The sequence below is a fragment of the Bubalus kerabau genome, chromosome 2 (genome assembly GCF_029407905.1).
Source record: "Bubalus kerabau isolate K-KA32 ecotype Philippines breed swamp buffalo chromosome 2, PCC_UOA_SB_1v2, whole genome shotgun sequence".
NCBI classification, from domain to species: Eukaryota; Metazoa; Chordata; class Mammalia; order Artiodactyla; family Bovidae; genus Bubalus; species Bubalus kerabau.
This window is the reverse complement of record NC_073625.1, coordinates 28,146,620-28,167,823: the sequence shown is the minus strand read 5'-3', so window position 1 is coordinate 28,167,823 and position 21,204 is coordinate 28,146,620. Positions and strand designations below refer to the sequence as shown.

At 37.2% G+C, this 21,204-nt stretch overlaps 1 long non-coding RNA gene across 1 annotated transcript in view; it reads right to left on the bottom strand.

Annotated features, from left to right (window-relative positions):
* Window positions 1-21,204, bottom strand: part of LOC129643146 (uncharacterized) — a 560,931-nt gene that overhangs the window by 455,158 nt on the left and 84,569 nt on the right. The window contains exon 3 of the long non-coding RNA XR_008710107.1: window positions 393-482. This is a non-coding gene — a long non-coding RNA (uncharacterized LOC129643146). The remainder of the gene's footprint in view (window positions 1-392; window positions 483-21,204) is intronic.

Genomic DNA, 21,204 nt, shown 5'->3' with positions numbered 1-21,204 from the left:
GGCATGCTCTACACGTAGTACTACTAAAATTCTGTCAGCTGAACGAAGTTATGGGGTCAAGTTCAATATCAGAGACAAGGACAAATACACTTTTATTTTAAATCATATATCCTTGTATGGTTAAGTCATAAAGAGGTATCAAAATTGAAAGCAAAAATTATAGAGTTAGACATAACTACTAAGATGCCACAGGAAGCGAAAATGGGACTGGGAGTGGGACAGTATGAATTAACGAACAAGAGAAGGACGAGGCTGGGGAGAGCAGGGAGCATGTGCTGAAGATACCAGGAGAGAGGCCCCAGTGAAAATTTTAATCTTAGACAAGTACCCAGGTAAAGAAATAACTGGACAAGATTTCAAAACCCCATTATGTGCTCAAGAGCCATCCTCACCATGGAAGCCTCTCTGCCATCCCCTCCTTCCTCAGCCTCTTGGTCATCATCAGTGATCACCTCCAGACGATCATCCCTCTGATCTTCATTCTGCAAATGCACATGACAAAGAGTGCAGAATGAACAATAATCCAATGCACCACAGGCGAGATGAATGACCACCTGCTGGCTTCAGAACCCTCATTTACAAAATGAGGATGCTGCGTTATATAATCTCATTGACAAGTTATTTAATCTGTCTAAACTTCAATTTCTTCATTAAATATAAATGATAACAGTATCTCAAATGAACGTACTCAAGAGGAACAGACTCACAGATTTAAGAGAACAAACTTAAAAGTTGCTGTGGGGGAAGGACTGGGTGAAAGGATAGTTAGGGAGTTTAAGATGGACATGTACACACTGCTACATTTCAAATGGATAACCAACAAGGACCTACCGTAAAGCATAAGGAACTCTGCCCAATGTGATGTGGCAGCCTGGATGGGAGAGAACTTTGGGGGAGAATGGATACAGGTATATGCACAGCTGAGTCCCTTCTCTGTTCACCTCTAACTATTAAAACAATGTTAACTGGCTATACCCTGATACAAAATAAAAAGTTTTTTAAAAATGATAATAGTATCTACAGTGACAATACTATCCACTTCATGTGATGTTGTGGGATTTAATTATATAGCACTTGTAGAACTCTGAACATAAGTGTTAAACAGTTCGGTGCTAAGTCCAGCTATTTGAGACATCTATGACGTTTTAGCCTATCCAGAAGGACAGGAAACAACCATTTCTCGCCAAGAATCATCCCGTCTCCATTATAATCACCTCCTCTCCAGATTTACTCTCAAACACTGACTAACTCTAAAGGTTTATTTAATGCTTCCCAGTCCAAATATATAATTCAGTCAACTACTCTAATTTGAAAATAACTTTAAAATACACATATCTAAGTTTTCTCATCTGACGTCATAAAGCTTCTTAACTCATCTCATGCATCCTATCCCAATTGATTCCCCCCATCTGGCAACTTGAAACTCTCACTGCATGTGAAATAAACTCTAATCCAGACTCATTACCTTGGCCTTTATGATCCCACATGATCCCTGTCCTCTGCTTACTTTTCCACTTTTCCCGCTTCCCGTTTACCTTCTCTTACCATACTAAATCTCTCTCCCTGCTTCCTCCATTGTACCTTGTCCCACTCTTTACAGGATTTTTCAGAGGATGTATACTCAGTATGTTCTTTTTCTCTCAATCTCTCTTCTTCCCTCATTAGTTCCTCATTTCAGCTGACCCCTCATTAACATTTAAAGTGCTGCTCAAGGGACTACCCTTGAGTGGTTCAGAACCTGTCTTCCGATAAAGGGGATATGGGTTCGAGCTTTGGTTGGGGAACTAAGATTCCACATGCCATGGGGCCACTAAGCCCATGTGCCACAACTGGAGAAAGCATACAAGCTGCAACGAAGACCCAACACAGCCAAAATAAATGAAGTGCTGCTCAACTATTACTCCCTAATAGGAGACTCGCCCAAATTCCCAGACCAAGTCAGAAACTTCTGCTGCTTCTTCTCATCAGTCTATATACAGATCATTCTCTTATAACCCTTTTCCAAGATTTACATTCTGTAAGTTTATCCCTTTGCTCGTTTGCATGCACCTGTTGACTTCTCCTTGCTAGAACAAATGTCTGCTGAGGGCAGAGTCCTACTGGGAAACAGCAATAAACAACGCGGAAAGGACTCTGTGTGTCAGCCACAGTCATTGAAAATATTTTCCTGAATATGTCTGTGGGATGGTTAAAATGTCTCTGTCCTTCACTAGACAGTTAACTCCACAGGGTTATAGGAGCTTATGTGTCAGCTGATTGCTTTAGGTGCAGCCTCTCTATACTGCACAGTGAAATGACTGGGGCTCAGTTAACACTTAATAGATGTTTACCTCTTCTCAGAATGACCTCCTTGTTGCTGTTGTTCAGTTGCTAAGTCCTACCCAACTCTTGCAGCCCCGTGGACTGCAGCACACCACGCTTCCTATCCTTCACTATCTTCTATAGTTTGTTCAAACTCGTGTCCATTGAGTTGGTGATGCCATCCAACCATCTCATCCTCTGGCGCTCTTCTCCTACTGTCCTCGGTCTTTGCCAACATCAGGCTCTTTTCCAATGAGCCCACTCTTTTCATCAGGTGGCCAAAGTATTGGAGCTTCAGTTTTAGCATCCATTTTCCAGTGAATATTCAGGGTTGATTCCTTTAGGATTGACTGGTTTGATCTCCTGGCTGTCCAGGGGACTCTCAAGAGCCTTCTCTAGCACCAAAGCTTAAACACATCAATTCTTCATTGCTCAGCCTTCGATATGGTCCAAATGTCACATCCATACATGATTAATGGAAAAACCATAGCTTTGAATAGATGGACCTTTTTCTGCAAAGTGATGTGTATGCTTTTTAATATGCTGCCTAGGTTTGTCATAGCTTTTCTTCCAAGGAGCAAGTATCTTCTGATTTCATGGCTGCAATCACCATCCGCAATGATTCTGGAGCCCACGAAAAGAAAATCTGTCATTGTTTCCATTTTTTCCTCATCTATTTGCCATGAGTGATGGGACCAGATGCCATGATCTTAGTTTTTTGAATGCTGAGTTTTAAGCCAGCTTGTTCACTCTTCTCTTTCAACTCTCATCAAAAAGCTCTTTAGTTCTTCTTCACTTTCTGCCATTAAAGTTGACAATTCTCCCAGAAATCTTGATTCGAGCTTGTTATTCATCTAGCCCAGCTTTTTGCATGATGTACTCTGCATAGAAGTTAAATGAACAGGTTAAATACACAGACTTGAAATACTCCTTTCCCAATTTTGAACCAGTCTGTTGTTCTATGTTCAGTTCTAACTGTTGCTTCTTTAGATTTCTCAAGAGATAGGTAAGATGGTCTAGTATTCACATCACTTTGAAAATTGCCCAGAGTTCATTGTGATCCACACAGCCAAAGGCTTTTGTGTAGTCAATGAAGCAGAAGTAGATATTTTTTGAAATTCCCTTGCTTTTTCTTGGATCCAAAGGTTGTTGGCAATTTGATCTCTAGTTCCTCTGCTTTTTATAAATTCAGCTTGTACATCTACAAGTTCCAGGTTCCTGCACTGTTGAAGCCTAGCTTGAAAGATTTTGAGCATTACCTTACTACCATGTGAAACTGTGCGGTAATTTGAACATTCTTTGGCACTGCCTTTCTTTGGAATTGGAATGAAAACTGACCTTTTCCAGTCCTATGGCCACTGCTGAGTTTCCCAAATTTGCTGGCATTTTGAGTGCAGCACTTTAACAGCAGCATTTTTAAGATTTGATATAGTTCAGCTGGAATTCCATCACCTCCACAAGTTTTGTTTGTAGTGATTCTTCCTAAGGTCCATTTGATTTCACACTCCAGGATATCTGGTTCTAGGTGACTGACCACACCATCATGATTATCCAGGTCATTAAGATCCTTTTTATATAGTTCTTCTGTGTATTCTTGCCACCTCTTATTAATACCTTCTGCTTCTGCTAGATCCATACCATTTCTGCCCTTTATTGTTCCTGCCCTTTATTGCTCCCATCTTTGCATGAAATGTTCCCCTGCTATCTTCAATTTTCTTGAAGAGATCTCTAGTCTTCCCATTCTATCATTTTCCTCCATTTCTTTGCATTGTTCACTGAAGAAGGCTTTCTTATCCCTTCTTGCTATTCCTCTTCAGCTTCCTTTCTTCATCTCAGGGAAACACCTTGGGAAGAGGTATGTAAGACTTCCACTGGGAAGACTCTTCATCTCTGAAGGTGTTCACTGTGCAAATATTGTCTTTTCTAAATTCAAAAATAGAAGAGTGAAATGAAGCTAAGTGATCTGGATGCAGAAAGAGATGGTGTGAATGCTAACAAGTTAATCAGTTTACTTCTTCACACAAATATTAAAGCAAAATGTAACAAAAGGAGGATTTATAGCTACATAACTACAATATCAATGTAACAAACTATAACAAAAATTAAGGATATCTTCAGAGTCGCAAGTAATTGTATGAGAAGACTCAGAAGATTCATTACAGTGAAAGGCTTTTGCCAATATGCCTTCTGGAAATCCATAAAACCAAAGAAATTTACTTGCCAAAAAGCCTTCTGAATTTCTGATTAGAATGCCAGGCAGGATTATATTTTTAAATTTAGAAACTAGTCTTATAAATTTTTTCTAAATTCCATTAAGACTCAGTTATAGAGGCTGTGCTCTGTATCAACTAGCAGGAGAAACAAGTAATATTGCAAGGATTGCTTATCAAGTTCAGGGAGAAAATGTTTTAAAGGCAATACAATTCTGACTCTTTCTAATATAGAAATTTTACTATTCTATATTACGTTTTCATATAACACATTATTTGATGCCCCTGGGCCATTCTGTAGAATGGAAGCCTATCTTAGTAAATGTCATGATGAAATGAAATCAAGGATTATGTAAGTTGTGAAACTTTCATTAAATATGAAGTCCTATATTCACTGCCTTAGAATTGATGTCTTTAATACTTGCTTTTCAAAGTTTGGTGTCAGTATCAGCTATGTCCCAAAATTAACAAAATGTACTGAGAATTTAAGGCAATGACATTTAATAAAATAAACAGTCAATTCATATTTTAATATATCACTTTGTGTGCCTAAATGTAAAATGACCTCAAATGTAATTACCTTTTATTCCAAAACTTTTTTCATCAACTTGAAATGTTAATATATAAATGAAACGGTCAAATGTCTATTTATAATATTAATTGTTTTCATTATCCAAATATTTAAAGTTATACTCTGTTACAGCATCATACAGCAAAACTTTTTGCAATAATAAAAATGTTCTATATCTGCTCTGTCTAACGTGGTTGCTACTAGCCATGTGTAGTACTGGGCCCCTGAAATGTGATTAATGCAACTGAAAAACTGAATTTTTACATTTCTTTCATTTTAAATAATTTAAATTCAAATTGCCTCACATGACTAGTGGCTACCACAATGGACAACATGACAATATAAAATTAAAGATTCTTTTGGGAACATTATTCTTTTTCACTCTCATTCAAATTGTCCACATACACCTTGAGTAAGTGCTTTAGTGATAGTTGCTCAGTCATGTCTGACTCTGCAGCCTCATGGACTGTAGCCTGACAGGCTCCTCTGTCCATGGAATTTAGAAGGCGAGAACACTGGAGTGGGTTGCCATTTCCTTCTCTATGGGGTCTTTCCAACCCAGGGATCAAACCCAGTTCTCCCACATTGCAGGTGGATTCTTTACCATCTGAGCTACCAGGGAAGCCACATCCATCTTAAGACGATATTATCTTCACCATCTTTAACAAGTCTAACAATGGCATTAGATGTGTTACTTTTTCTTTTCCACAGCATGTAATTTTGTGACATCTAAGTTGCTTTAAAATACAAAGAAGATTGAAAAATTGTATGTGTAAAGATAGGGGCATAAGAACAAGAAAAGTTCATGATTCTTATGTCTCAAATGAGATTGAGGAGAGGAGATGCACAATAAGAAATTCAGAAGCTTAAAAAAAGAACAGGACTTCCCTGGGATCCAGTGGTTAAGCATCCACCTTGCAGTGCAGGGTATGCAAGTTTGATCCCTGACCCGGGAACTAAGATTCCATATACTACAAAGCAACTAAGTCCATGCCAGAGTGCCACAACAAGAGAGTTCGTGCATGACGACAAAAGATCCCACATGCTGCAACTAAGACCTGATGCAGCAAATAAATAATAAACTTTTTCTAAAAGTTCAGAAGTAGAATCACAGATGTAGAAAACAAATTTATGGTTACCAGGGAATAAGGTGGTGGGCAGGGATAAATTAGGAGATTGGAATTGACACATACACACTACTATATAGAAAATAGATAACTAATAAGTACCTACTGCATAGCACAAGGAACTCTACTCAATACTTCTAAATGGTGTATCTGGGAAAAGAATCTTAAAAAAATTAAAAAAAGTGGATACACGTGTATATAAAACGGAGTCACTTCACTGTGCACTAACCCTAACCCTGAAATTAACACAACATTGTCAATAAACTTGGTAAAGAATCCACCTGCAATGCAGGAGACCCTGGTTTGATTCCTGGGTCAGGAAGATTCCCTGAAGAAGGGATCGGCTACCCACTCCAGTGTTCTTGGACTGCCCTTGTGGCTCAGCTGGTCAAGAATCCACCTGCAGTGTGGGAGACCTGGGTTCAGCCTCTGGGTTCGGAAGATCCCCTGGAGAAGGGAAAGGCTATGCACTACAGTATTCTGGCCTGAAGAATTCCATGGACTGTAGAGTCCATGGGGTCACAAAGAGTCAGCCACAACTGAGTGACTTTCACTTTCACTTGTCAATAAACTACTCTAGAATGAAGAGGCTGGGCCAAAGTGGAAATAATGCTCAGCTGTGGATGTGTATGGTGGTGAAAGTGAAGTCTGATACTGTAAGCAACAATACTGCATAGGAACCTAGAAGATTAGGTCCATGGATCAAGGTAAATTGGACATGGTCAAACAGGAGATGGGAAGAGTGAACATCAACATTTTAGAAATCAGTGAACTAAAATGAATGGGAATGGGTGAATTTAATTCAGATGACCATTAAATCTACTACATGGGAAAGAATCTCTTAGGAGAAAAGAGAGTAGCCCTCATAGTCAACTAAAGAGTCCGAAATGCAGAATTTGGGGGCAATCTCAAAAATGACAGAATGATCACAGTTCATTTTCAGGGAAAAACATTCAACAACACAGTAATCCAAGTCTATGCCCCAACCACTAATGCTGAAGAAGCTGAAGTTGAATGGTTCTATGAAGACCTACAGGCCTTCTAGAATTAACACCAAGAAAAGATGTCCTTTTCATCATAGGGGATTGGAATGCAAAAGCAGGAAGTCAGGAGACACCTGGAGAAAGAGGGAAGTTTGGCCTCGGAGTACAAAATGAAGAACAACAAAGGTTAACAGAGTTTTGTCAACGGAACATACTGGTCATAGCAAACACTCTCTTCCAACAAGAGACGCTTTACACATGGACATCACCAGATAGTCAAGACCAAAGTCAGACATTATATTCTTTGCAGCTGAAAACAGAGCTCTATACAGTCAGCAAAAACAAGACCAGGAACTGCCTGTGCCTCAGATCATGAGTTACTTATTGCAAAATTCATGTTTGAATTGAAAAAGCAGGGAAAACCACTAGGCCATTCAGGTATGACCTAAATCAAATCCCTTATGATTATACAGTGGAGGTGATGAATAGATTCAAGGGATTAGAACCTAGTAAACAAGAGTATCTGAAGAACTATGGATGGAAGTTCATAACACTGTACAGGAGGCAGTGACCAAAACCATCCCAAAGAAAAAGAAACACAAGAAAGCAAAGCAGCTGTCTCAGGAAGCTTTACAAATAGCTGAGAAAAGAAGAGAAGCGAAAGGCAAAAGAGAACAGGAAAGATATGCCCAACTGAATTCAGAGTCCAGACAATAGCAAGGACAGATAAGAAAGCTGTCTTAAGTGGAAAATGCAAAGAAATAAAAAAATAAAATAGGAAAGACCAAAATCACTACAGATGGTGATTGCAGCCATGAAATTAAAAGACACTTGCTCCTTGGAAGAAAAGCTATGACCAACCTAGACAGCATATTAAAAAGTAGAGACATTACTTTGCCAACAAAGGTGTATCTAGTCAAAGCTATGGTTTTTGCAGTAGTCCTATACAGACGTGAGTGTTGGACTATAAAGAAAACTGAGTGCTGAAGAACTGATGCTTTTGAACTGTGGAGTTGGAGAAGACTCTTGAGAGTCCCTTGGACTACAAGGAGATCCAACCAGTCCATTCTAAAGGAAATCAGTCCTGAACATTCACTGGAAGGACCAATGTTGAAGCTGAAACTCCAATACTTTGGCCACCTGATGCAAAGAACTGACTCATTGGAGAAGACCCTGATGCTGGGAAAGATTGAGGGCAGGAGGAGAAGGGGACGATAGAGGATGAGATGGCTGGATGGCATCACCAACTCAATGGACATGAGTTTGAGTAAGCTCCGGGAGTTGGTGATGGACAGGGAAGGCTGGCGTGCTGCCGTCCATGGGTTCACAAAGAGTCAGACACTACTGAGAGACTGAACTGAACTGAAGAGATCATTCAAGAAAATTGGGGATATCAAGGGAACATTTCATGCAAGGATAGGCATGGTAAAGGACAGAAATTCTAAAGATCTAACAGAAGCAGAAGAAATGAAGAAGTGGCAAAAAAAACCAGAAAACTATACAAAAATGTTTTAGTGACCAGGATAACAATGATTATGTGGTCACTCAGCCAGACATTCTGAAGAGTAAAATCAAGTGGGCCTTAGGAAGCATACTAAGAATAAAAGTAGTGGAGGTGGTGAAATTCCCACATAATTTCATAATTCCTAAGCTACATAAGATCTTTAAAAATGATGTTGTCAAAGTGCTGCACTCAATATATCAGCAAATTTGGAAAACTCTGCAGTGGCCACAGGATGGGGAAAAGTCAGTTTTCATTCCAATCCCAAAGAAAAGAAATGACAAAGAATGCTCAAACTACCGCACAATTGCACTCATCTCACACGCTAGCAAGGTAATGCTCAAAATTCTCCAAGCCAGGCTTCAACGATATGTGAACCATGAACTTCCAGGTGTTCAAGCTGGTTTTAGAAAAGGCAGAGGAACCAGAGATTAAATTGCCAACATCTGCTAGATCATAGAAAAAGCAAGGGAATTCCAGGAAAACATACATTTCTGCTTCACTGACTATGCTAAAGCCTTTGACTGTGTGGATGACAACAAACTGTAGACAATCCACAAACAGATGAGAATAATAAATCACTTTTCTAGCCTCCTGAGAAACCTGTATTCAGGTCAAGAAGCAACAGTTAGAACTGAACATGGAACAATGGATTGGTTCAAAATCGGGAAAGGAGTATGTCAAGGTTGTATATTGTCACCCTGCTTATTTAACTTCTTTGCAGGGTACTTCATGTGAAATGCTGGGCTAGATGAATCACAAGCTGGAATCAAGTCTGCTGGGAGAAGTATCAACAACCTCAGATATGCAGATGATACCACTAATGGCAGAAAGTGCGGAGGAACTAAAGAGCTTCTTGATGAGGGTGAAAGAGGAGAGTGAACAAACGGCTTAAACTTCACATTCAACAAACTAAAACCATGGCATCTGTTCCCATCACTTCATGACAAATAGAAGGGGAAAAGTGGAAGCAGTGTCAGATTTTATTTTACTGGACTCCAAAATCACTGCAGACTGTGACTGTAGCCATGAAATTAAGATGCTTGCTCCTTGGAAGGAAAGCTGTTTCAAACCTAGACAGCATATTAAAAAGCAGAGGCATCACTTTGCCAAGAAAGGTCCAAATAATCAAAGCTATGGTTTTTTTCAGAGGTCATGTATGGATGTTGAACATTGGACCATAAAGAAGGTTGACCACCAAAGAAACTATACTTTCGAACTTTCAAGCTGGCAAAGACTCTTAAGAGTTCCTTGGGCAGCAAGGAGATCAAATCGGTCCATCCTAAAGGAAATCAATCCTGAATATTCATTGGAAGGACTAATGCTGAAGCTGTAACCCCAATACTTTGGCCACCTGATGCAAAAAGCCGACTCATTGGAAAAGACCCTGATTTGAGGAAAGACTGAGTGCAGGAGGAGAAGTGGGCAAGAGAGGATGAGATGGTTGGATGGCATTACCATCACAACTCAATGGACATGAGTTTGAGCAAACTCCTAGAGATAGAGAAGGACCAGGAAGCCTGGCATGCTGCAGTCCATAGGGTTGTAAAGAGTCAGACATGACCTAGTGACTAACCAACAACAAAAATTGACTAAACAAACATTTTTTCAAAAAAGAAATTTTGGCTTCATTTTCTTTGAAGATAGTCCTACTCTTACACTGGGGTTTAGCATTCTGTTCTTCCAAGTTCTCAGCAACCAAAGGATCTATATGGTAATAACAAAGCCTTTCATTCTGCAATATTTTCAAGAAAGTGACTATAAAAAGACTAGTGTACAACCACATCCACATTTGCAATTGTGAGACTTTGCCCATAGGAATAATCACTAAATCTGGTTTTTAAATATATATTTCCTTCTTTTTCACCCACTAGGTAAGGTGACTCTTCAAACAACAAAATCTAGGAAACTTGAAATCATTTCAGTCAAACCCGAACTTTGTTGTTTAAATAAAATGATAGAGAGAGACCTATTATATGAGAGACTTCTTAAAGACACAGACAGTGCTGTCTTCTGAAAAATAATTTTGCCAAAAAACAATTGCTTTATACTTGGGACATATGGTAACTAAGAAAAAGTATGGAAATGAGAAGTGAGGATTACTACTTTAAAAGCTGTGTATTTTCTTTATAATCACGTGAGTTATTTTCCCATCACCAGCCATCTTTAGAAGTGGGCCCATCCTTAACTGTCAAAACAGCAATTCATGCAGAATAATTTGACTTCAGTTGGAAGTGACTGGTCATTCTAAGGATCACCAAGTGGCAACACTCCTGAAGCCAGGAGACGCCTCAGAAGGCGAGCAAGGGGCTCACCTGCCAATCTCAAGAGTTTCTAGCATATAATAATGATGAGTAATTAACTATGTGATTATTTTTTACCTCTTGATATGTATTAGTAACATATATAGCTATGTATTTACTGGCAAATAAGATGAAATATCCAACAATGAGATTGAAGAACTAATCCCAACTCACTCTTCAAACTTTCCTTGTAACTAACTTCCCCCAAGATTAAATGAATGACGTTTAATGTGTGTCATTTAGTTCTGCTTTATTACCAAGAATTCCTAGAATGGGGTGAATGAAAACGAATGTTAATACACTGAAATCCAGAAAAAAAAAATCTCATATCCATAAAAAGAAATTAATGATTTCCAGAAGCAAATAATTTCAGTGTGATGATGATCTTTGAAGAAGAATTAAGGTGCTTTCAGGTGCTCTGCTTGGATCTTTAGCTTAATGGGGAAGATTAATCAAGAGGATAATGACTAGATGAATATTTTTGTTGTTCTATTTTTAATGAATAAGAGACACTTGTATTCATTAAAATTATAAAAAAGATAAATAATGAATCACCTCAAATTACAGAATTTTCATATTTCTTTAGAAACTGACACTGTGTCTGCCAATAATAGCCACATATAATATTTATGAAGGGCTGGCTTTCTGTAATGAGAAATCCAACAATTACCATCATAATAACTTGGGAGGCACAGATGAAATATACGGTAATACAAGCAGGTTTCAAGTGGAGGTGGTGTGTGTAGCGTTAGAGCTCTTGGATGCAGGAATTCTTCCAAGGTCAGAAGGGTGAAGCATGAGTGCTCTCACAATCATTCAAATTAACATGAAACTTAGTTTTTATAAAGCAATTTCCATTGTTCTTCCTTATACATTTCTCACTGTATTTTACTAAGAACTTTTCAGACCCAAAGTTTACATTTTTCTCTGAACATCTTCGTCACTTTTTTATCTTGTTTTTTCAACTCCACTGTCCCTTTCTTCTCCACCCAGATTTTACTCTGAAAAAGGTAAAATCCTTTTTATCAAATCCCGAGTTATGTTTCAGTGATTTTATTCCTCTTCCTCCTTCTTCCTTTGAAATATCTGGATACAAAACTATTTCCCACAAATGATTTCTAACACTACTGGGTAAGAGATCAACTTGTTTTTCCTGCTTTCTTTGGTAAATACGACCTCTGCCAGAAACTGAAACAACGCAAAGTATTCAAATGCAAAGTATTCAAACTCCGGTGCTGGAATTAATATTTCTATTTGGCTCAATAATTATTTCTTAAGATCTTTAAGATCTTAACCTACATTTATTGGTAAAGGTCAAGTTATAAATTTAAGCACAAAATACTTACCAAAAACCCTTAAAGCAGCAGAGCATTGAGATGCTATGACTAGAAATAAAATATTAAGATGTTTTTTCTACGCATATACATGTAATTTGATTGGGTGCAGACTTTTATCAAAAAGTAGTTTAAATGAAGTTAACTGTTCTTCATATTCTGTAAAAAGTTTTCCATCCATGAGACAAAACCATGACAAGTTGCCATAAAGGGAAACAAAACTACAGAATGATTATAAAATACTATTTAGAACTAATATTTTAAATATATTTAAGCTGTCATTCTTGAAAATTTCACAGCAAATTACCTCAATGATATTTCTTAGTTATCATAAAGAACTATATCAAGAAGCGTAGCATATTTTAACATGCCTAGTTTTAAGATCTTCAAATGCAAATAAATAAAGCATTTTAAAAGCATTACAATGCATCCTGTTACTACTTAAAACTCCTGATTGTGTACACTTAAAAACAGTAAAGATACAATAGGAAACAGACTGGAAGCAAGCTAACAAATAGACAGTGTTCATAAATGTACCTAATTTGATACTGAAGTCAAATGGTTCTATCAAAACGACTTAGGAACTTTAGAGATAAACTAATACCAAGACTTGCAGGGAGTCTTATCTTGTTCTGTACATATGAGTTCAGAGCTCTCCACCGAATTCTACTCTTTATCACCTCTGATTATTTCACATGGACCACTGGGAGTAGCCCAAATTGGGGCCACCGATCCTAATTTATGTCCTTTCTGACCCCTTTCCAAGCCTTACCAGAGTGTTCGAAGATGTTTGTATCAAAATAAAGCTTGGACAAAAAAGTGTCTATAATTCAGAATAAAACTTTCTGTTTCATTATTATACTAGCTAAATATTTTATCTTCTGATGTGGCTCTCCTCTGACCCTCTTAATATGAAATATGATGTTTGTCAGAATGTAATAAAAGTACATTATATTACATTTTACAAAGGCAATGAACTTTTGACTTTTAATAATTTTTAAACTACAAAAAATAATTAAATTTTATAGTAAATATTTATATGTATATGCAACAGATTTTTTACATATATATGCAACATATATATTAGAGAGAGAAATTTCTAGTTAAACATAATCTTGAGAAATTTTTCCGTATGTTGAAAAATCCTGTTCATCTGACATATAAGGATAGATACAGGGAAGTATATATACATTTATGCAACAGACATTTACTTCAACACATTACATAAGTTATTTTTTTTTTCCTTTCCTAAGAAAAAGAACAGCTCCCTGTATAGAACTCATCTTCTGGGGGCAATGGAGCAAAGTAGCAAATTAAACCTTTCATCTGTTGGTTAGAATTCATAAGACTGCACTCTGGCTAATCTATTTGACCTCTCTGTGTATATACCAAGAGAAAGAGGTAGAGACAGAGATGGAGATAAATATAAAATATGTATCATAACAAATAATCATTTATACCTTTCACCTACGTGAACCCATAAAACCAGCCCCATGTGTGTATCGCCGTGTGTGGTTTCTGCATGTTAACAGGGTTTTGACAGTTACGTCCATGAAAGTCTCTGAACTTATCTGGTAGTTGAAAACCTATTTTTTTGTTTAAATTATAGAGAATTAGTGCTGTGCTCAGTTCAGTTCAGTTCAGTCGTTCAGTCGTGTCCGACTCTTTGCGACCCCGTGAATCGCAGCACACCAGGCCTCCCTGTCCATCACCAACTCCCAGAGTTCACCCAGACTCACGTCCATCGAGTCAGTGATGCCATCCAGCCATCTCATCCTCTGTCGTCCCCTTCTCCTCCTGACCCCAATCCCTCCCAGCATCAGAGTCTTTTCCAATGAGTCAACTCTTCACACGAGGTGGCCAAAGTACTGGAGTATTCAGCACTAATTTTATTCATCCACCATATCATTCATTCACCTCAATTTACAGATGTGATAAATAACATACTGAAAGCACTTCTCTTCCAAAGGCCAAAAAAAAAACCCCAAAAAACAATGAATAATGAAGATGGGAAGAGAACCTAAACTGCTTCATCTTCAGCTGAGTCTATTTCTAACCATACCGCACTGCCTCACAGATGGCATCTTATTATCCTATTTGTTGTATTGTTATTCATCTGGCTCTTTGAATAACTGATAAAACTTAACTAGCAAAATGAATCATTTTCATGAACATTTGATCTTGGAAATGTATTCTGAAACCCTTACAGAAGAGCAATATTAAAGCAGATTAAACATTAGGATGAGTGTGTGTATCTTAAATTGTTTTAATATAAACTGGTTTCTCTAACTTTAATCAAGAATACTTAAACCCAGTTTAGGCAACAAAATAGTCTAGTTTAAAAACATTTTTAGGAAAGGACATCCCATAGGTTCATCTGTCAACCATTAATACAGCGGTCCGGAGCCCTGCCTGTCTTCGCCCCTCAGTTACCCCTCAAATGCACACACACTCTCCAAAATCACGGGCAAAACAAAAATCTCCCAGATGATTCAGACATGCTCAGTTTTGCTTACTTTGACCCTCAAACTAAGAACAAGACATAAAAATAGAGAAACTGAACATAAATAAAAGTTTGGTTCAATCATTTCTTTAAAAACTATAAATGACTGTAAAAGTCAATGACTGTAAAAGTCGAGGAGGAATGTCTCATATTTATGTAACCTTAAGAGTTCATGGAGCAGATAATCAAATGACGTTACAAGATGAGAAAGAAGAGTTCACTGGTTCCAATAAATGTATCTGACCTTGAGAAGGGTATTTAAAATATCACCATCCCTTTATTTGTAAAATATGTATAAACCTACAAGTTTGTCATGAGTATTGAGGCTTATAATATACACTTCTGGAAACTTAAAAAAAAATTAAAAGTGCCAAAATTCAAACTATTGTCTGTATGATGCAGTTTATCCATTCCTATGAAAAACTATGGAGGAGGGACTGTTAAGAATGATTAGATCAAATGTGAAAGAGAATTGGAGCACTAGTTTATTTCAGTGAATTGCACCAAAGAATTATTTGAAATAAATCTAGCAAGGTGTAAAGATAAAGTAACCAACAAACATCATGATTTATACTTGCTAACCTGATGCTGGACAGAGACTAAAGGCTTGAAAAAATACAAATAAATGCCTAACATAGAGAAGGAGGATATGAACTGAAAGAATTTATTTAAATGGAAAATAGAAGAAGACAGTGAGAATCAAGTTAAGTGGTAGACAAGAACTATCACATATGTGAATGAGCCTTCACTAGAGAGATTACTTTAGAATTCAATTTCAGTGCTAAGTTTTCCACAAATTAAGACAGTAATCCTTTTGAATATCTAGTATTAATGATAATACAACAATCTATTAAGTCCTTAAAGGGAAACATCACATACACACAGAGAGAATATAAATTTATGACTTTTAATCAACCTGAACACACATATTCACTTTTAATTTAGTCAACTTTTCTTCACTTCTAACGTGTTAAATACAACTTATTGTATACTTATTACACGCCAGACACTGTTCTAAGTTTTTGACATCTACTCTTTTATTCACTGTTGCTATCTGCCCAAGAAAATAAGCATTTTCCCTATTTTAGCTGTGTGGAAACAGATATTTCAAAATGTCAGGGTCACACCATACCAAGTAACTGGCCCAGGATTGACTTGGTCTGTCAAACTTCAAAGCCTGCAGTTTAAAACACTGTACTGTCTTTTCTCTTGTATAATATTCAAGTGGTGCTGTCATTATTCACATTTTTAATGTCTTTTGAACTTATTTCAAGTTCATTTTCAGGAGTGTTTCAGTCAGAGCAGAGTCATGAAAAGAGAAGCCATGCCAGCATTTTAACAGGGGAAATTCCTGGAGGCCTGGGAAGACAACAAGCAGGGATACGGGAATTCCTAGGTAACGCCCCTGGACTGGGATAAAAGGAAGAGCATGGGCTTATCATAACCTAGAATCTTGGAAAACCTGTGAGACAAGGGCAGTTACTATTGATGGAGGCCACCTCACAGGTTTCAGAAGGGATCCCAGAGACCTGGAACTTCTATCTCTGGGCTGGGGTTTGGTTGGGGGTGGGGCGGGGGGGAGTTCTGGTGGGGAGCAGGGTGGGTGTTGCTGCCTGGCTGGTCCTAGTATTTCACTCTCAACAACTATGAGCATGGCCTGGGGTGTGGAACAAAAGCTAAATCAAAGCTGCTCCTGAATGAGGCTGACAGGAAGGACCGTGTCCATCTTATCACCTCCCGCTTTCCTGTTTGCCTCGTTCAGGCAGGAACCTGATGGCAAGACCCAATATTGGTCACATATGTCCATCCTAGCACCACAGAGCAGAGTTTAGAAAGGTCAGTTTGAGGCACAGAATACACACAGTAAGCTAATGATTATAAGTGTACCAAGACTTATAAAAGGACTCTACAGAATGGGTCTTCTGTAGCAGGTAAGACTTACATTGAATCTTTAGTAGGTATAGGAAAGGAGCAAAAACATTGTATCAATATTATAGATAAACGTTTTGTGTTATAACATAAGCAATGGTGTGAGGCAGGAACTGGATGTGTATGAAAGTGTCAGAGGTAGCTTGATTGAAAGGAAAGAACTTGAGGCATGTATAGGGAAGTCAGATTGTGGAGTAAGTTGAACCCATATTTCTGACTTGATAGAGAAGACAACTGTAGGTTTGGAAGCACTGAAGATGTAAAAGCAATGTTTCTTTAGGATAGTCATACCTCTTCTCAGGCTAGTGATTGCTGTTATATTTTTTCAAGAACATTCAGGTTTAAACAAGAACATATTTTTAATATGTCTGAGCATAGTGTGCAAGAAAATCAACTAGTTCCTAAATTATGAAAATTGTCACTTTCTTTTGAAGCAAAATGATATAAAGGGCTAAAAAGCAAGCCATAATGGAATAGTCCTAGATTTGCAATCTTATTTTAATTTTCTTCTTTATAACATGTGAATTTTATGATTCTCTTATTTTAAGGATTATGGATTGCTACTACTAAGTTTTGGAACTCTCAGGTCAGGCAGTGGGTATGCTTTATTACGATATGAAACACCAGTGACAAAGGGGCAGGCAGGCTGATTTAGTATTAGAGATACACTGCCTTCCCAACACGTGGCTCATTTAGATTTTGCTTTTTTAAAAAACTAAAATCATTTAGATTTTGCTTTTTTTTTTTAGAACTGCTGCTTTCAATAAAGAGGGTGAGAATTTTTTAATCTATTTTACTATCTATTAAATATGTTTCATCAGCCTGGATGAATCACAAGCTGGAATCAAGATCTTGACAGTCCTGTGGACTGCAAAGAGATCAAACCAGTCAGTTCTAAAGGAAATCAACTCTGAATATTCATTGGAAGGACTGATACTGAGGCTCCAATAGTTCGGCCACCTGATGTGAAGAGCCAGCTCCTTGGAAAACACACTGATGCTGGGAAAGATTAAAGGCAAAAAGAAGAGGGCAGCAGAGGATCAGATGGTTGGATGGCATCACTGATTCAATGAACATGAATTTGAGCAAACTCTGGGAGATACTGAAGGACAGAGAAGCCTGGCATGCTGCAGAACATGGGGTCCCAAAGATTTGGACACAACTTAGCAACTGAAAAACAAAATATATTGCTGAAAGAATACTAAAATTTATATAAAGAATTGTGTCTTTACATAGATAAATTACACGTATATTAACCATATCTCTATTTCTATCTTAATGGTTTGGGTTTGTTTTTCTTACATGCATGATTTGTTCTATTTTAATTATCGCCTATTGTTTGTTTTTCTCAGGAGGGTAAACAGAAGTGAATGTCCAGATATTTGGAATCAGGCAGGTCTGGTTTGAATCTTGGCTAGCCTACTTATTAACTCTATGGCTTTGTTCAGGTTATTTCTGTGAATTTCAGATTTTTTATCTGGACATAAATATAATTATACTGCCCACCTCATAGAAATTTTCTATCAATAAAATGATAAAGGCACTTAGCAAAGGGATTGGCATACATCAAGGAAATGATATATGATACCTATTATTGTTATTGTTGTTGACTATTACACCATGATTGGAAAAAAAAAAACAAACAAGGAATGACCATCAGTGAAAGTCTAAACGACCCAAAAATACACTGAAGGCTAGTTATTCTGTCTCCATACAAAGGGACTTACAAATGGAATCACATCTTTGAATCTGATTAGGAAGAAAGATATAATGTGGGATCACTATTTTATCTTTCATCCTCCCCAGCACTAGATACTCTGTAACTACGGCTATTCCTTTCTCTGGGCTCAGATTTCAGCAGGTTTGCACATCTAGGACATTTATAAAAGATAAACACTGTATCTTTTTAATATGGCTAGTGAGGAAAAGCTTTTAAATATGTATTTCAAGCCCAAAGTGTGGATACTTGGGAAACCATGAATAGGCTTCTAAGACGGTATTGAGAAAAGAAAACTTTGAAAATTACACTTTGGAGGTAACTTTTTAAAATTCTAATTTCCAGTGAAGGATGGGATGTGCAGCATTCATGCAAATATATGCAAATAAATACAGCTGCTTTTCTTTTTTATTCCTAAATCTGGTCCTTCGAAATACCTCAGCAAAAATAATTTGCATGGAGGCTGTAATAAACTGTAGTACATATCCCTGTTACATAAAACAAAACATTCTCTGTATATATACTGCCACATTTATTATGATGTAGTTTAGAATCACATTACATGATGACTATTATTCACTGGATCCTGGTGATGGTTTTCATTCAACTGATGTTGGCAAGGATTAGACTTCTCCTTCCGAAGCAAGCAGCGTCTCATGTGCAAGCCCCATGAACCTGGAGACTGTGTTCTGTTTTGTTTAAAACTGTATCGCCAATGTCAAATTTAGTACTCCAAATAAAATAATTGTTTTATCAGTAGCTGCTGAATAAATGAATAATTAATACTAGTTGAAAGATTTCTGGTGTTTTCATGATTTTTTTTTTTAACTGCTGAAGCATCTACACCATTTTCCTTCAAAATCTGTTAAGTATCTCTTGCAATCTAAGTGTGAGTTTTGTTCACTAGATTGAGTTTTCTATAATAACGAGACCAAATCATAGTTTCTAATTAAAAAAAAAATTACAGTTCATGTTACCTTGTTCTATGATAATAAAACATACCTGCCTCAGTCATAATTAAGTTCACAGGTAGGAAGCATCTAGACTTTTCCACGAGAGAGCAGAAACTCACAAAGCGGTGGAGGGGGGAAAATGGCCTATTCACCCCATTCTGTCCATTGTGGGGACCCTGTTCACTCTTCCAATTTCAAAAAGGCCAGTACCACCACTTCGAGCTGCACCTGACCTCCACCCGTCACTGTTCACCACCAATGACACACAGGTAGGACCAGAGCAACGCCATGAAGAGTCCTATAATTGTCCCCCCAGTCACTTGAGGAGGCTATTTTAAATCTATGGAAGAACAAAAATATCATGCTCTGTGCCTAAGGCAAGCTCAGGTATTTACAGCCATTATAAAGGATAGAAACTGGAGTAAAGCAAAGTTATTTGGCAAATTCAACACTGTCAGTTATAACACTGGAATGAGAACACAGAGCCACTGATTGTTCTATTATTTTACCCTAGGAATACAAGCTTTCTCATCTCCAAGAAGTAAATAAATAAAGTGTCTTTGACTTAAATTGTGAACTCTGATATCTCAAAAATCTTGACAATTCCTTATAGCCCTAGAAATTTTCTACTTTTTCATGTTCTTATTAAACCGATGCCAATGTAACTCTCTCAATGAGTTTGTTCCCCTGTATACAAATCAAAATAGAATCACACCCCCCAAAAATGCAATACTGTTTGGAGAAAGCAAGCAATTTATAAATAATTGATGACCTATTAAAGTGAAGCCAGTTTTCCTAAGACTTGATAAAGAAAAGTTAGGTCAACTTTTGAGTACTTTAAATAAAATATTGTTAACTAAACTTTGTAGATTGATTAGTGTCTCAAAATAGAACATTTAGTCAATCTTACCAAGGAATACTCTTTTTATCCTGAATTAAATATCCCAATATCTTCCCTAGGATGTTAAGAAATAATATCATATTGGTCTAATCTGACATGCTGGTCAGCAATTTAATTTTCTAGGATATGAAATCTTTATTTGCTTAGAGAAATCATTTCCAATAAAACATTCAAGTTTCAAAATGCATACCTACCTTCATTGAAGACACACTACCTCCACTGAAGACACATTTATATAATGTATTTCTGAGAATTATCTATGGTTATGGTTTAAAACAGAAGATAAATATACTACCATCCTTTTCCCCCTTCCTCACTTTATTCTAGATAGAACAAATGGATGCAATTGGTTTTACATCATTTAACTCACTTTTTCTATCTATAAAGGTAAAAATGAAGATCTAAATGTCAATCTGTATTTTTCTCTTTCTTGGCATTTAAACCAAAGTGCAGAATATTACCTATTAATTGTAATTGTTTAAAACTTTCCCTAGGGAGCTTTTTTAAGTAAACAGGCATTCCAAGAAAAATTATAAGGTGACTTTAGAAACAAAGATACAAAAACATATCTCTAAATAAATGTTATCCTTCAAGAAAGTTACAATGAATAAATAGCAATGGTATTACAGCTTCTGGCCGAAAGTCAAAGAGGACTATACAGATTTGTAAAACCATCTGCTCCTTACAGATGGGATGATCTAAGGCAAGTTACTCAACATTCCATGTCTCAGTTTAGCTGTCTGTATACGGTAGATTGTTACAACACTGGATAAAACACATCTTTCTAAATGCATGTCCTTATGGAGTCTTCCCCCAGACTGAATCTGGGCTAGCATTATGAATTGCTTAGTCCAACAGACTATAATGCAAG